Here is a 7,428-nt window from a genome sequence, read left to right as displayed (position 1 = left end):
CTTACTGCCAGTTCCTCGATGATAAATTAAAAGTGAATTCTAATCCAACAATATTAAGGAAGTTGAATTAGAAAAGAAGATTCAAAATTGTATACCACTCAAAAAATTAGCTTACAAAGAAGTGAAAAAGTAATAGAATTGAACTGCCTGCCAGTTATTGAGAGTTAAACTAAAAGTTAATTCTAATTCAATAACTTTAAAGAAGATGAATTAGAATAGGAGATTCAAAGATTGTATAACAAGCGAAAAATGAACTTACAAAGAAGCGTAAAAGAATTAGAATTTTACTGACAGTTCTTCAATGTTGAACTAAACATGAACTATAATCTAATAACTTTAAAGAAGATGGATTCAAAAAGAGAACTCAAAAAATTTTATATCAAGCTAAAAATTAACTTACAAAGAAGCGAAAAAGGAGTAGAATTTAACTGACACTTCCTTGATGTTGAACTAAAAGTGAATTCTAATCTAATAACTTTAAAAGATAAATAAAAAAATTGTATTTAAAGGTAAAATTTAACTTACAAAGATGCGAAAAAGAAGTACAATTTTATTGCTACTTCCTCGGTGTCGAACTAAACATGACTTCTAATTCAAGAACTTACAAAGGTGCGAAAAAGAAGTAGTTACTAGAAGTTGAACTAATAGTTGAATTATGTGCCTGTGCCGAATCTTAAATACCCTCCACCTAAATATGATGAGAATTATAGAAATTACATTGATATAAACACTGTAATATCCATATTCAATGTTTGTTATTGGGACTTAGCTCCTATTACTTATGAGGATTGTGACAAAATAATTATTTACGCAGAAGATATTTTCTTTCAAAAAGAAATATTGGATTTATGGATGAGATGGAGTATTTTTTAAACGCCGTTTTTGGTTTTTAATGGCTTATATGTCATTTGGAAGGGTACATATCTGTCATTTATTCTCACTTAGTTATTGAACATTCAAGATATTACTTCATGTAGTTTGTTGTCAAACTCAACACGAGCTTGCGAAATCATTGCGAGCTCTTCAATCAGCAATTTCAAAAGGCTTCAAAGCACCAGGAATCATCCAAAAGCTGGTAAATTGGGTACCATACACAGAGAAAACAGATTCGTGATAGCAACCGAATTTGTTGCCAATCGAATGATTCGGTTGCACACATAGAATTTTTCAGTTATAACAACAGAAAGTCAGTTGATAATGAAGAATTTCAGTTGAGGCAACCAAACTTTAGTTTCTCCTTCCAAAACATTGTATCCACAACTGTAAAATTCGGTCACTAAGACAGAATCATTCGATTGGCAACATATTCGGTTGCTATCACGAATCTGTTTTCTCTGTGTAAGAATTTAAGCTGAGAGACCTTGAAAGTCGATATTGTATGTCTGAAATGCTGCATGAACGCTCTAAAAGAAAATCATTTTTGCACCGAATCATTACATGCGATGAAAAATGGATCCATTACGAAAACCCGAAGCATAAGAGGTCGTATTTGAAGCCCGGCCAACCTGCCGAATCGATATAAATGCCAAATGCTCTGTATTTGTTCTGTATTATGAGCTGCTGAAATCTGACCAGACCATTACGGCAAACCAGTGCCGAACGCAACTGATTCGTTTGAAGCTAGCATTGGCCAAAAACCGCCCAGAATATGAGGCTAGACATGAAACTATAATATTCCATCAAGACAAAGGTCGGCCACATGTTGCAATACCTGTTAAAAAGTATTTAGAATGAAGTGGTTGGGAAGTTTTGCCTAACCCGCTTTATAGTTCAGACCTTGCGCCGTGCGGGATACGGTTCACTTTGGAACAGAGTATCCGACATTGGCTTAATTCGTTATAGAGCTTAAAAGATGAGCAGTTCTTTTGTCTCGATATCCATATAAAAAGGAGAAGGTCATAGCTAACAATGGCCAATACTTTGAATAAATTTAAACGTTAGAACGTGAGATTCTCCGAGACTTAAAAACCAGGGACCAAGGCGATATTCATATAAGGTGTACTCATTAGCCCAGCTGATCATCAGCTGTATTACCAACTGTCAAAATTTATGTTTGTGTTGGTGCATGCCATATATATGTGTACGTTTGTGTGTTTTTAATGCGTCCACTTTTTTTCTGTTGATCCACATTCCTAATAAAATTCAAAGACGATGCACAGTGTATGAGAATAAAAAAAGATGGAAATAAAACCCTTGCGCCGATTTGAATGAAATTTCACATGCGCAAAGAGGAAGTTTTGAATTTGGACCTCATGAGCCCACCCGGAGCGGGACCAGGGGTTCCCAAAGTAGGACACCTCGGGTATGTTCAATTTTTAAAATGATCCTATTTCTTCGTTTGTGTTCCGATTTAAAAAATTTTAATTCGGAACACAATTACACATATAGAATCTCCTCGTCGAGCACTACATAAAACTTCGTCGTAGCTATCAATTATCTCTTATGGCTTAGGAGATATTCGCATTTGAAAATTAAATTTTCAACATTTTTACCCACCCTACTCCAGTTTTTTGGTGACCGCGGTTCCAAATATTCCCCGATTTTATCCGTTTTTCTTTTATAGGATTAACAATAGATCTATTTATAAAATAAAGAAAGAAGTGTTTAAAAATCATGGCTGAGTCCAAAGTTACATGCATTTGAATTTAAAAAAATTAAAAAAGGCGATTTTTCGAAATTTTTTTTGGAAAAAAGTACTTTTATTCTTTTTAAGTTATCTAAAAAATTTCTAAGAGGATGTATAATGAATTTGTACTTTTTGAAAAGCTAATTTTACGCCAAATATTTTAAATGAAAAAAAAATTTATAATTTTTGATACCGACGGGATCAGGTCCATTCAAAAAATGCCTATTTTTTATGTAAAATTCAAATTTAGGGCAAAAATTCTCAAATCGCATACTTGATATCAAAATATAGTAACCTATTTTGGATGGCCCAATAAGTTTTTAATTATTTTGTAAAGGGTTCCGATAACCCCGCCTCTTGTATGGATATTATAGCTAAAAAACAAAAAAATCCCATTTTTGGGATTTTTTTGGTAATAGCGGGATACTTGATAACAAATTTCAAAATTTGTTTTTATTTTTCCATTTTAAATAGAAAAATCTACATAACTGTGAAATTTCATTAAAAACTATTCATAAATAAAAATTTAATTTCAATTCGAAAAATTTTTATCTATGCAAAATTCAATAAAAAACATTTTTTGTCATATTTTTCAAAAAAGTATTCCATGAATTTTTTAATTGTCAAAAGTTATATACATTTTTGAAAAGTAGACAAAATCCTCTATCCATTGATATATAACATGTCTACGTTATGTTTTTTACATCTCAAATAAATTAGGGAAAACTTAACAACTCGCTGAGAATTTACCTTTCTGTCTGTCAGTTGAAATCACGATAGAGCCTAAAGAAAAAGGAGCTAGCTGGCTGAAATTTCCTACAAATACTGTAAGTTGATAAGGTTTGTTAGGTGTTGAAAATGTGCAATAATATCGGTGCATGATTTCACCTAGCGCCCATACAAATGTCCCCCTGGAATACTGTTTCATCATTCCTATAACTGCTGTTGATTATGCGGCAATACTGATACAATTTTTCACAAATTAGTTCAAAGTACTTTGAAATTATACTGTAAAGTATGACGAAAATCGGTCAAAATTTGTTATTTTTCATTCCATAAATCCAAAATCGTCAAAATCGGAAAAAATATTTTTTAATCCGAATTTTTTTTTCAGCAAAAGTTTTTTTTCCGCTAATAAAAAAACAAAAAAAAATTTTAAAATTTAAAAAAATAATTCGAAAATTTTTTTTCCAAAAAATTAAAAAAAACAACTTTGGAAAAAAATAAATTTTGTTTACCTTAAAATATTTAAGATTTTTATTTTGAAGTATAATTTGGTGAAGGGTATATAAGATTCGGCACAGCCGAATATATGTAGCTCTCTTACTTGTTTAAATTGAATTCATTAATTGTTGGAATAAATTCTGAATGAAATATTTTTCTTCATTGAGTTTAGTTTTGCTTTTAATCATTTACAAAATGAATTATAAAGAAACTGTCTAAAGCCTTTTAGTAATAGATTTGATTAGAATTGAAGAAAAATGTAATCATTCAATACATTTTTAAAGGAATTAGATTCAAGAAAATTTTAATGATTCTATAAAGAATTAATTCTATAAAGAATTAATTCTATAAAGAATTAATTCTTAAAATAATGAATTCAATATATTTAAAGTATAAAGGAATTGTATAAGTTAAGATATACAATTTATTTGGAATTAAGAATTAATTTTTTCAAACCTTTGGTCCTAGCTTTATTCAAGATAAAGATTGTCCTTTAGATCTTCTAAATTCTTTTACAATAACCTATGTATATAAAGATTATGTTCATCATACAGAAGTCGGTCTCTATCGACTGCTAAACAATTTATTTTTGTTTATTTTTTGTTAAAATAATTAAATCTATCTGTTTTTGTTTTAAAACTACTACAATACTTTACATGTACTTAATGTTTTATTCTCTCTATTACTTTGTTTTTTATGTTTTATTTAGTGTTAATTGTAAATATGTCTTGTATATTTGTACTATATTATAATAATTATATTTATTTTATTAAACTTAATTATTATTTTCTATTAAATTATACTAAAACTAGAAAATGGTATTGTATAATTTAACACACGTTATTTATTAACTAAAATAGCAAACAAAAAATATATATTGAATTAAGAAAAGAAAAATAAAACAAAAACCAAAAAACAAACCTAAAAAATATATCCGCTTTATACAATTAGAAAATATCGAAAATAAAACCAAAAAAAAAACAAAAACATACAATTATAATTTAATATTAATAATTAAAAAAAGAAAACCACAAATAAAATAATATTATTATTGAAAAGTGATGTCATGTTTATATATCTTGTAAGTACGTAATAGAAATTACAAAACAAAATATTAACTATTTGAAAATCATAAGAAAAGAAAAAAAAATTAAAAATAAAACTTGAATAAAAAAAGTGAAATTGTTAAAAAAAAAAAATACATCAGTATGTTAATTTATTTAACTTTGAATTTGTAATAAACTCAGAGGGGTCAAAGTTCAAATTATTTGAATATTAGGAATTGTTCCTTAAAATACTGGGAAATGTTATATGTTTATTGCAGGTTTTGTTTAATCTTTAGAAAAGTTTAAGTTCCAATAGCTTAAAAACGGATATTGCAATTGAGAAATATATAAATTCTTTCTTTGACATTAGAACCAATTTGCCAAAAAAGATGTACCAAAAAGTGCAATCAGTAATAAAATATTTTATTGAAAAGATTTTGGGTTTTCCCGATTGTTATGATTTTTATACCCTTCATCTTCGTGAGAAGGGTATATAGTTTGTCATTCCGTTTGTAATTTCCACAATATAATTTTCCGACCCTATAAAGTATATCTGGATCCTTATAGATAGCGGAGTCGATTAAGCCATGTCCGTCTGTTTGTCCGAAGCCCCCAACAAACGTAGATACACGATTCAATACTTCAACTCTGCAATTCTTACGGCTCGGCTGCTATTTAACCCTCCGTTAGTCGCAATCATTTTCAATCGAGACTAGTCGCAATGTATCTAATTGATATCAATAAAAAAAAGTCGCGTTTGAAAATAGTCTCTTCACTTTTTATTTCGAAAACATAAAAACAATGTTAAATGCAATGTATTTAAAAGAGTAATACAAAAAAAATTGCAATAAAAATATTATTTTATCAAAAAATAACTTAAGATTTAGAGTGATTAAAACAATTTACAATAAAAAAATGTTTGCATGTATCAACCAGATCAGTTGCGAGTAACGGAGGGTTAAAATCGAGAAAATCGGTCCATTAATGTCTGAGATATGTATAAGGAAAAAACCAAGACAACCTCGATTTTTGACCAATATCTGGATTACTAAGTCATTAATATAGACAATATGGATATCTAATGATAAATATTTCAAAGACCTTTGCAACGACCTATATAAGACCATAAATAAGTGACCATAAACGGGTCAAAATCGGAAAAAATATTTTTTAACACGAATTTTTTTTTGGTTTCACCAAAAGTTTTTTTTTCGCTAAATATTAAAAACAAACATTTTTTTTCAAATTTTTTAAAAAAAAAATTACAAAAATTTAAAAAAAAAAATTCCAAAAATTTTTTTTTCCCAAAAAATGAAAAAACTTTGGAAAAAAAGAATTTAAGTATAATATGGTGAAGAGTATATAAGATTCGGCACAGCCGAATATAGCTTTCTTACTTGTTTTAACTCCTTTTTGAGAAAAAATTCGGGTTTCTATTGATTTATTGAGTGTTAAATCGATTTCCCCCATTATTAGTAGCAAACGTTTTGGAATTATACGCTATAATTGAGGAGCCACAGAACAAAAGATACTTTTTCAATTTCGCAAAATTTTTAAATTTTCAAAAAAGTATCGTTTGTTCTGAGGCTCCTCAATTGATGTTTCATTCATATTTGAATGTTAGTTGGGGGCTTCGCAAAATTTTTAACTGAAACTGAAAAACTTCAAGATTTCCCCTATTTAAAAGAAGTTCCCTAATAGAGGATATTTTTTAGTTCTGTATCAAAATAATATTATTAAATTTAAAAATAATGTTGTGCTGAAGATTTTCTATAAAAAACACATTTATAGACGATTTTCTGTAGGAATTGCAGTTATACCCTCTTAATCGTTGATGGGATATATTAATGGGTCACTAGCACAGCTTTTAATAACGTCAGGCCTAGTTTCATGCTGTCTGCAATGGAGAGGCTGGAAATTGACCTATGTATGCCCAAATTTGTCTATAATATATTTGGAAATTGTAAAACTTGGCTATGATTACCTTTTAGAACTAGATGTGAAATTGGAAAGAAAAGAAAGAAGTCAGGTGATATAAAGAGAAATAAAGTGAAAAGCCCAGTCCAAATAGGACAGGAAATAAGTATAGACTGGGGTTTTCACAGTCCTGTTACCTAAATTAAAGCCTAAAAGATTATCTAGATCATATCTAGCTATATCACCAGTTCATCATGAAATCTTTCCCCTAGCCATTTTTGCCTGAGAACCTGCAATCTAGGACAGATACACAGAATATGTTTCACTGTCTCTAGTTCCTCAATATCCTTACACATCCTACAGGAGGCCTGTGCGACAAAATCCCATTTACCAATGAAGACACCAATTGAGTTGTGGCCGACCTGATAATTTTCCTATCCAACCCAATTAGTATTCTGGTTGCCTTTGCATGCAACTTTGGCCAAATAGCCCTAGATACCTTGCAATCCGTCATAATACCCCAGTATTGGTTTGAAGATTTCCGGAATCTTTCAAAGATCAACCAATAGCAGTGGCATATAGGAGGTTTATCCTCCTAGTCCCTATTAATATAGT

The sequence above is a fragment of the Calliphora vicina genome, chromosome 2 (assembly GCF_958450345.1).
Source record: "Calliphora vicina chromosome 2, idCalVici1.1, whole genome shotgun sequence".
Classification (NCBI taxonomy): domain Eukaryota; kingdom Metazoa; phylum Arthropoda; class Insecta; order Diptera; family Calliphoridae; genus Calliphora; species Calliphora vicina.
This window is presented reverse-complemented; position numbering follows the sequence as displayed.